Here is a 10,510-nt window from a genome sequence, read left to right as displayed (position 1 = left end):
GCCTGGAGGGAGGGAGGTTTACTATTTACCACTTAGACATAAAGGATGAAAAAGAGTCAGCCAGAAGTTTTGGTGGAGGAAAGGTGCTACAAGCAGATAGAACAGCATGTGTGAAGGCTCTGTGGAAAGAGGGAAAGGGGTAGCCAAGGAACTGACGAAAATGTGGGGCAATAGAATTGTTGGAGATAAAGGAAGAATGTCTGGGGAGAACTTAGTGAGGGGGCCAGGCCACTTTATGCAAGGCCTAGGAAGCCACGCTAAAGCATACGGACTTTATCCTAAAGCAGTGGGAAACATCAGATGGATATTTATAAAGCAATTGCTATGTGTTAAGACTGGGCTGAGTGTTGTGGATAGGGAGGAAAACAGACACAATCCTTGCCCTCATAACTTTATATTCTAGTGCAGGGAACAAACGTGAATCCAATAATGCCTAACAAATACATCTGTAATCATAAAGAGAGAGAAACAATCCAGACAGCCCTGCTCGGACCTTTCTGTGGTGATGGGAATGTTCTATGTCTGCGCTGTCCAACATGGTATAGCCACACGTGGCTGGTGGGCACTTAGAATGGATTTAAGATGACGGAAGAACCAAATGTTTACTTAATTTTTTCAGCTTATATTCTAATTTAAATAGCCAGTAACTACCCTTATTGCACAACACAGAAATAAATGAACTCAGTTCTCAAAGCCAGTTATTTTGAGATTTTAAATCTACTCCCCCTCAACCCTGAGACTCACTGCTTGGGTGTTCCTGACAATAATAGCCATTGTCTATTGTGCACCTACTACGTGTCAGAGAGCACATAACAAGGAAGCTGGTCTCAAGAAGGGGATCAGGGCAAGTGTTCCTGGGCGAAGTGACACAGTTAGGACTTCAATTATGAGATGGTAGATTATGTTGATTGGTTTATCTCAATACCCCTAACATGCAATGGAAAGCACACTAACCTAGAATACACAAGATTTGGGTTCTGGCCCCAGCTCGGTATCTTACAAGCCAGGCAACACACTATTCAAATCCCTAATTTGCTCTGAACCTCAATTTCCTCCTCTGTAAAATCAGAATAACTGTCCTACCCAATTCACAGAACTGTTATGAAGATCAAATGAAAGTCTATATATTAAATATCTTGAAAATCGTAAATACCATATGAATGCAAGATATGATTTTAATATCCTTTTCTTCTCATTACAAAAGAAATACATGCCCACTGTAGAAAATTTGGAAAATGTAGAAAGTGTCAAAGATGAAAATCTAAAAATATATATTTCTCTTTTCAGTTATTTTTTCTTTACATACATGAGTGTATAAATACTTTTTTAAACAAAAACTGGGAGCATCCTCGCATGCTGTTTTGTAGCCACTTTTTTCCCTTAGCAATATATCATGAACCTTCTCCCAAGTCATTAGTTTTTCTACAACATGGTTTTCAATAGCTACAGAGTGTTCTGTAAAATGTTGTCATTTTACCTTCAGAGCCCATTACTTCCTTCATTAGCAGGTTGAGAGTGACTTAAGAGAAGTCCCCAACCACTTTTTCTCCCACCACAAAGCTGGCACTGGGCCCAAGGACACTGCTGGCATATTCAAACTCCGAAGTGCCAGGTTCCCAGAATCCATTGCCTTGATGCCAGTGAGCAAAGAGGTCTCCCGGGGAACTCACCTGATCCCACCCATATCTGTGCAATGCCATCCCCAGGCCCTGGAATCAAGTCAGGCCAAGATGGCAGTTTTGCCTGATTCGAGCACCCAGTGCTGTGTGGGTGGAATTCCTCAGGGGGTGACCCTCAAGCTCCCCTCACCAAACCACTGCTATGCCAATTATATGAGGAATAGCTTCCTTTCTTTGTCACCTGTAAGCTTCACTTGACTGTAATATTTTCAAAGTTCAGGTGGACCTGGACCCTCCAAGCAGCACTCTTGCTGAATTGGTTTTCAGACTGTGCCACTTTAAACATGATTCAAGAAAAATTACCGGAGCCTCCACTCCATCTATCTCTGCAAATGGTCTTTGTGCTCAGATCATTTGCCAGCGACACTCCATCTCCACAATTACCTCGGCTATTTTATCTTTATCTGTCTGCAACACTGAAGGGGAAGCAGCAGATAATGCTGTCATTTAAGTGACTTGTTCAGCTTAAATACTTTGCACCTCTGGAGCATAAAATACCCCCACTGCAGCCCTGGTCTTCCCTGGAGGACCAGCCCCTGTGCTGTCTTAGACTTTAAGTATGATCAAGGGGCAGGGGTGGTGGGGGGAGCTGCCAGCAAAATGATTGGTGCATAACAGGGCTGCATCCCTTAGGAACGCAGGGATGGGACTGACTCCCTGGCCATAGTTGGAACTTCATTTGCCTCCTGACCCCCAGGTGGCCTCACACCATAGGTGGGTATTTTAACAACTCTCTAGTACTAGCATGGCTTCTCTGAAAATGGAATTATTCTGCAATGGACCAAGTTTTGGCATGCCTGAACGGTCAAGAGGGAGGAGCAAGGACCAGACAGCTGGGATGTTAACCTGCCTGATATTTCTCTACTGATGTATCTTTTTAAGCACTTGCTATATGAACATACTATAGACACCAAGAGAAAGAAAGATGCTACCTTATGCCTCCTACCTGCAGGGAGATAAACTATCGCAAGATAATGAACAAAACAAGGTAGTGCATGCCAGGTTAATAACAGCTAGCATTTGTGGTGCTATTACCACGTGCCAGGCATTCTGTAAAGCACTTCATCACATTTGCTTATTTATTCCTCGTAACTATGCTATGAGGTGCTACATGATGAGCCTCATTTTTCAGATGAGAACACTGAGCTATAGTGAGATTAAACAACTTGCCCAACATCGCACAAGCTGTCATTGCAGCCTGAGCTTTCCTCTCCATAAGGAAGACACCACTGCATCCTTAGGGAACAGTTACGAGATGAAGAAGAGGGAGCCCCGCCCCACTTCCTAATAAATCCAGTCCATTGGCCATTTCTAGTAGCAGGATCAGAGATCCAGAAAAAGGATGCACAGCAGCCCCAGCAAGTGGAGAACCTAGCTCACCAGTCCCAGTATCCTCCAGAGAAACAGCCCTATATATTCTGCCTAAGATGTGGCCCTTTCCATATTCTCTTCGCCTCAAGAGGAAAACTTTGTTTTTCTTTCTATTCATGACCCTTAAAAATGAGATTCCATTCCTTCCGTGCAAGGGCTGGGCCCAAATCAGCAAGAATTCCAGCTACGTGGGCCAGGGGAGGGTCCTGGGAGTCCAACCAGGTCATTTCCTGGAGGAGCCTGAATCAGACATGACCCAAGAAGTCATACAAATCCAAGGTAAAGAAGGGAGCCAAAAAGAGCCCATGACAGTGCAAGACATGCCACACTGGGCCTAGACCCCAGGGGGGACACTCAGGGCAGAACCAGGAAACAAGGTGTGAGGTCTGGCTCAGCTTGTGGCCCCAGAAGCAGACTCTGAGATAAGGTTTGGGGGTCGGTGGTTCCTTTGGGAGGTGATTCTGCAAAGCATCAGTAGGAGATGGGGAACTGAGACAAGGAAAGGAAGGAGGCAAATACAGGGTGTATGATAAGAAGTTCACCATTTGGGACAACTGAGACTCCGTCACACTGGGGAACTCTGGGAGACCACATAGAACATACTTCAGGGTTGTCCCACCAAAGGAGTCAGGGAGCTGGGGTAGTTACTCCTACCTCTTTCCCATTAATAGCTGAGGGATGCTCCACATGTGATAACTCCAAGCATTTCAGCCTGCCCCACCTGCTCAGGCGAAACTGGGTCCCCCTGCAGCCAGAGGAAGCCCACAGGCAGGCAGTCTTGGGTGCTTGCAGAAAAACCCCTCGTTGGCTGAGCCCAGGAACTGCTGAGGTCAGAACAGAGCAAACAGAAACTGGGAGGGAAAGAGTGTAAGAAAACGGTTAAAATCCTCAAGGTGACAAAGGGGACAGAAGGACTGTGAGCTCACCAGTGTACCTGGCTGATGACCACATGACACAGAGGAGGTGGGACTGGGGTTTCCAGGGTCAGGGCTGGGCTAAGGAGGAAGCAGCTATCATAGGCACATTTCCTGGGCTCAGTGCCCCTCACAGACCTGCTCTGTGTTCCCTTCCCTGTCCTAGGGATGAGCTGGACAACCAACCTGGGCGTCAGACTCCAGGAAATGGCAGGGTCTTTAGTCCTCCTGTCACCTTCTAGCTTCTCTCTCTTCCCCCATTCTGCCCTGCCTGAAACCCCATGCACTTGCTCCCTAGGTGAGGGCAGCGTGATGTTTCTAAGATGATATCTCCTCTCTCTCCAGCCCAGACCCACAGCCTGACCCTGTAACAAAGGCCCCAGAGCCATCACTCTGCAAATAACTGTGGCTGGGTGAGAGGTACCGAAGCCAGCGTGAGGATCTGAGACAGACACCTGTAATTTCACATTCGGAAAAACCCAGACCTTCAAACAGAAGTGCTATTTCAATTTTCTCACTCCCGTTCTTCTTTAACCTCAGACTAAGAGGGGAATAAACCCTCTTTGATTTGTAGACTGAATTCTTTAAAGAGACAGCTTATTCTTTTTCAAATTTATTTTTTCCTTTTCCTTGGGGCAGACACCAGGGGCCCAAAATGGGAATTTGGTACCTTGGTTAGATGGCTCAAAATGCCAAAAGTTACTACAGGGAATATTGCGCTACTAATCCATCTTTCCTGCTAATCCAGAAGTCAAATAAGTCCATAGAGGGCCTTTTTTTCCTCTAGAATTTCAGGCTCCCTGAGGGCTAATTTCTCGGAAAGCTGCATTAAACTAATAGCACCATAAAAGGCCCATTGTGAGATGTAATTGGTTTGCAGGACTTTCCTATAAAAATAATAAAAAGACTGCCAGAGGCAGTTTCCAAAGGTCAATTATCTTTGTGTTGTTTGAGTTGAGTGGAGGTCAGTCCCAGAATTCCACTTTATAGGCATATTAATCAAAATTGGGCCTGCCCACCCATCTGACCCCATCAGCTATGAGGGAAGTCACAGGTCCCACCTTTAAGCTGGTTGCCAAAGGGTGTTTTGGGCTCTTCTTTTCCCAAGAAGAGACTGGCCCATTGTCACCAATGCAGAGCTGGAAGCTGAAATTGTTAAGGCAGAATGAAAGGGAGAAAAGCACATCCTGAGCACCAAGAAGAAGATAACTCCGTGAGTCACACAGGACATGGGGCAGGCAGTGTGCTCAGAGATCAGGCCAGACAGGGCCCTATTCCCAAGGAGCTAGAGAAGTGGTTGAGCCAGGACTCTTGGTTATATTTGGCATAAACCAACTTAAACTAGATTAAGTGAAAGTGAAGTTTAGTTGGTAACATAACTGGGAATCTTAAGGATGGATGGATCCAAGGGCTCAAACAATGCCAACTGTTCATTCTCTCTCTCTCTCTCTCTCTCTCTCTCTCTTTCCCCTGTCTACCTCTGCCCTGCTGGGCCTTTCTCTCAGGCAAGCTCTCTGCCACGTGGCAGTCAAGCAGACATCAGGCTTCTTGCCTGTCTTCCCCATTGAGCTATCTCAGCATAAAGAGGGACTTTTTCTCCTACTGTTCATCAATTCCAGGAAAAAAAGTCCTACTCCTGTGTGGTTCACGTGCCTACTCCAGACCAATCATTGTATCCAAGAGGTTGTAATTATCTGATTTGCTGAGACTGGGTCACATGCCCACCCCTGCACACCCACTCCTGGTTTTACAGGAACAGGGTTTTCTGCTTTCTCCTGCTCAAAATAAAATCTGAATAACAATTGCTCTTGCAAGGCCCTAAGTTCCTAAAATAATGAATTACTCTCAAGCCCTAGAGTATGCAAGTCTCAATAAGGATGCATGGAAAAGTATGGAAGGATGTGCCAAAATATTAACAATGCTTATGCCTAAATGCTAGGTGTGACTTTACCCTTACTGTGTATCATGTTTTCTAATCTTTCTGCAATGAAAATTTATTGCTTGTATAATTTTTTTTTTTTTTTTTTTTTTTTTTTTTTTTTTGACACGGAGTCTCCCTCTGTCGCCTAGGCTGGAGTGCAGTGGCACGATTTCGGCTCACTGCAAGCTCCGCGTCCCAGGTTCACGCCATTCTCCTGCCTCAGCCTCCCGAGTAGCTGGGACTGCAGGCGCCCGCCATCACGCCCGGCTAATTTTTTGTATTTTTAGTAGAGACGGGGTTTCACAGTGTTAGCCAGGATGGTCTTGATCTCCTGACCTCGTGATCCGCCCGCCTCGGCCTCTCAAAGTGCTGGGATTACAGACATGAGCCACCGCGCCCGGCCTGCTTGTATAATTTTTAAAAGGAAAAAATAATGCTCAAAACTTATTGATCTAATTACTTTGATTCTATATGCACCAAGCAGCCCTTTGAGGACCTAAACTGGTTTCCAAAGTCAACTTTGCTGCTAAAGAGAGATGGGCTGGACCATCCAGAACACTCAGTGGCCATGTCTTTTAATAATGATACTCAACCATGCTAGAGTATCAAGTCTTGGATATATATATATCTCCTGCTCACAAAGTGCCAGCTCAACAGCCAGCCTCTTCTTGGCCCAATCTGATGGCAGCATCATGAGGTCCTGAAGGATAAAAGTGTGTGCCTTCTCACAATAGCCCTGCTGTGGCTGGCCACATTTGTGGCTGACCACAGAGCAATTACTCATTAGCAGCTGAGTAAAAGCCAGTGCATTTTCTATCATCTACATGAAGGGGTGGGCTCTTGATATAATCAGTGACAGTTCACACTGAGTATGAAAGGGATGTGCGGTTCCTGGGAGCAGCAGCAGAAATGTTTCACCTAGGGTCAGGAGTTCCATAAAGAGTAATTTCTGTGTTGGGAATAAAGGTGGAAATTATCAGACCTTTGAAATAGCTGAAACTTAGATCTTAATATTTGAATAGGATCAAAGTGCCTTGGCATAATACAGTACTTTTTATGGACTCCTTTGTCACACAGGTATGGAGATATGCATGTATTCAGTCAAAAGTATTTTTAAATTTTTATATCTAGGCTCATCTTGGAAGAGATAGGATTACTGGCCAAATAAGGAATAAAATTATTAAAGCTCATTGATGCATCTTAGATGTGAAACTAAGTGATTAAATACCAAGCTACATGTACAATATTCACATGGACCCTAAACCTGGTATTTTTCCCAAGAAAAATAACTATTATTCATAACTAAACTAACGTTTACCATTCATCTCCTATGATTTATCCCTATTATTTTAAGTGGTCTTTTACAGCAACCCTAAGAATTTTTCAAGATAGGAAGTTAATGAATAATACTAGTGATTGGAAGAACCAGAATTTAACCCAAGTCTGATTCTGTCCCATCCTTCCAACATGCCTACATACCCTTCTCAGAAACACCCCAACTATACCTGTGTATAGTATGCCCATCTGTAGACATCTCAGATGTGATTAACTCATGTAGTGTTTGCAGGCCACATTTTCTGCATCTTCCACATATTAATATGGGGCCAATGGAAAGGGGATGCCAAGTGAAAAAAAAAAAAAAACTCAAATAAAAAAACAGAAGGTAGAGTTAACTCTGCAAGAGCTAAATCAATGTAACTCAAAGAGTCCGTCTTACACTACATAGAAAGTACCAGCTGAACAGTGGGCTCTGAACCAGCTTGGCCCTTTCTGGCTTAAATACAACCTCGCTGGAGGAAATTTCCTGAAGTGTCAGGTGGGCATAATTCTAAACATAATGCTAAACATCAGCAGGGAAATAAGCCCTGTGGTTATAAATCCCATATGAAATAGTAAAAATGTCTCTGCCTAGATAACAGCGTGACACAACAATGTTCCAGAAAGACAAACATAAATGTAAGTTGCTGCCTACTTTAAAGAAGGAGAAGTAGTGACAAACTCCCTGTAGCCACTTTGCCAAGTCCTTCATATTAGCGCTTGGAAAGTTACAGGGCCCCAGGGTCTGTTCTCAGACAACGCTTTCTAGGAGGGGTGCCGGCCAAACTGGGTTTATTTCCTCTAATGCTCAGGCTGGGGAATGTACAAATCTTTCTTCAGAGGTTTATAGAAAACAAGACTGGCTTATTGAGAGTATGGCTTTTTGTTGTTGTTCTTTACAATAACAAGAGGATTTGGATACACACTTGGGTTTACAAAGTATAAATCCTGCTTAAATCTATAGAAGTTAAGAAAACGTGATGGTTCTTTGGAGAAGAAAGCAGCACCTGAGTCAAATTGCACTGAGCAATGTTCTTTGTTGTTGTGAGATATTGATAAATCTCCAGGTCTTCAACAAGGGGAGTCGAGAATAGGAAACTCATTTCAAATCATATCTCAGGTAGGCGTCTGAACCGAAATAAGATGAAAGTCATTAATTTTTTTTCTGTTAAGCCACCTAGCACAAGTGGAATCATTCTCTCCTTTTCTTATTTTGACCTGAAATCTGTTAAGGACAAGAGCCAAGATTCCTATTCCAAATCTTCAGAGAACTGCACAAAACTGTTCGTTTCTTTTTTCCTTAACGAAAACAAGATGTGAACAAAACGGTCACTTAATATGTTAATTAATACAGGGAGATATAATTAGCTGCTACAAGCATTCCTTTCTCATCCCAACCATCACTGACACCAAGGAGGTTAACATCTCTATTGCTGTTAGGGTAATAAGCCACCTGATGGATAGGTGTGTTCTACTTGTCTTAATTTGGTCACACAACATCTCAAACTAATTTCAGAATAATCTCCCAAATCCTCTTCACAGATAAAAACAGAGGCAGAGACAAAATGCTTCCTCAGGCAAATTTTCACATCTGTAAACATAAACAGCCTTATACCAAATCACTTAACTTTCCGTAAAAACATAAATATGGGTCGCAACAGTAAGACTGCCCAAACTTGGCATCTCAGGGCAAAGCCAGAACAATCTCTCCAATAACAAACTAAAGAGTGCTCAAGTATTTAACCACCTAAACTAAAAACCATACTATCACCAGTTTACATAACACCCCAGAACAAAAAGATTAAAACACCATCTTCACTAGGCTGTGTTTAGATGAGGCTGTGCACTGTTTATACTATACTTGGCTTTCCTTTTATTTCAAGAAAATCAAGGCCATTCAACCACAAGATAAAATCCAGGCATGCAGTTTGCCTAATGTTGAGCATGCTGCAACTTTAACTGCATCATTCCCTCACCCCCTCTCCACCCTCTCCAACTGAAACAAAACACGAGCTGCTTGTCTTCCCATTACCTTCTCCTGTGACCAATTTTCTCCCCACATCTCTGGTCATTTCTCACCATTGCCTGTAGCTTTACATCTTCAGTCAGTTCACTGTAGTCTTTGCATATTTTTTTAAATTGGGTGCTTTAATGCAGTTGTCTCAATATAATCAGTTATTAGGTATAATTACCTCTTTACGGGTAGAATTACCATTCCATTAAGTTTATTAATTCTTCAGGAAAGTGGGTTGCATAATATTTGAGTTGAAAGCACTTCTTCCAATGTCTTTGCTCCAAGCTTCTGTGATACACAAATACTGTCTTTGATAGCCCTGATTCATGATGTCTTCGCTGCTTAAACACTCCAGGTGACAAGAAGGTTACCATATTTGAGGCCGCCTGTTGGGTTGCCTGACTGAGAAAATCTATAGAACATTCTGCCTTACATTGCTGGAGACTGTCTCCTACAACTTGAGTCTTTGATACTGGTTTCACTTTCAGGAGCTCTAAGAATATGTCAACTCTCGCTTCTGAGTTGGTGACCCCTCAACCAAGAAAGGACGGTGATCTCATTCCTCTCAGCAGGAGTGTTGAGCTCAGACAACTATGAAAACCAAAAATCATCCCAGGTAGGTTATGAGGGATTGAAGAGAACCAGAGAGTGGCTCATTCATAGGAAGAAGCTGTGATTTGGCACCAGGTGAGCGTCGTCAGAGATAAATGAAGATCCAACACTGCCAGAGCTTTCAAATCTCCAAGAGAAGCATTCAACCTGAATTGGTATGTGAAATGTCTCAGTTTTTAAAAGTTGACAACCAAATCAGAAAATAATTTTAAACATCATGTAGGCCCATTGAAACACATCTCCAAGCCAGATCCAAATCACAGAATTCCAATCACAAGTTGAAATCCACTTCTCTAAAATCTTTTCGTCTCTGACTGGGCATGGTGGCACACACCTGTAGTCCCAGCTACTCAGGAGGCCAAGGTAGGAGAATTACTTGAGCCCTGGAGTTCAATGCTAGTCTGGGCAACACAGCAAGACTCAGTCTCTCAAAGTAAAAATAAAATATTTTCTCCAAACTAGAGGTGTGGTGGTTTCTACAACAATGGCAAATGTTTGGGATCTCTTTCGATTTTTATTTTCCTATACACTGGCCTGCAGAAATGGTTAAGTGTCTTGATGAGAGCATGTATTTGCATTTACCTGAAGGTTTTCTTTTCTAAAGCATTTCAATCAAGCTTATCCCCCATGCAAGGTTGCCTGTATGAATACAAGTTAGATTGTTATAAGTTATTTAGGTAAT

General features: G+C 43.2%; 1 long non-coding RNA gene across 1 annotated transcript; it reads left to right on the top strand.

Moving 5' to 3' along the window:
• The first annotated feature begins 5,034 nt into the window (after positions 1-5,034).
• LOC103891721 (uncharacterized) lies at positions 5,035-10,286 on the top strand. Its single transcript, XR_655962.4, has 3 exons — positions 5,035-5,177; positions 8,167-8,322; positions 9,572-10,286. It is a non-coding gene; the product is annotated as an uncharacterized LOC103891721 (long non-coding RNA).
• The last annotated feature ends 224 nt before the right edge of the window (positions 10,287-10,510 follow it).

Source organism: Pongo abelii, chromosome 8 (assembly GCF_028885655.2).
Source record: "Pongo abelii isolate AG06213 chromosome 8, NHGRI_mPonAbe1-v2.0_pri, whole genome shotgun sequence".
Lineage (NCBI taxonomy): Eukaryota > Metazoa > Chordata > Mammalia > Primates > Hominidae > Pongo > Pongo abelii.
The sequence above is the reverse complement of the archived record's forward strand: the minus strand, read 5'-3'. Positions and strand labels throughout refer to the sequence as shown.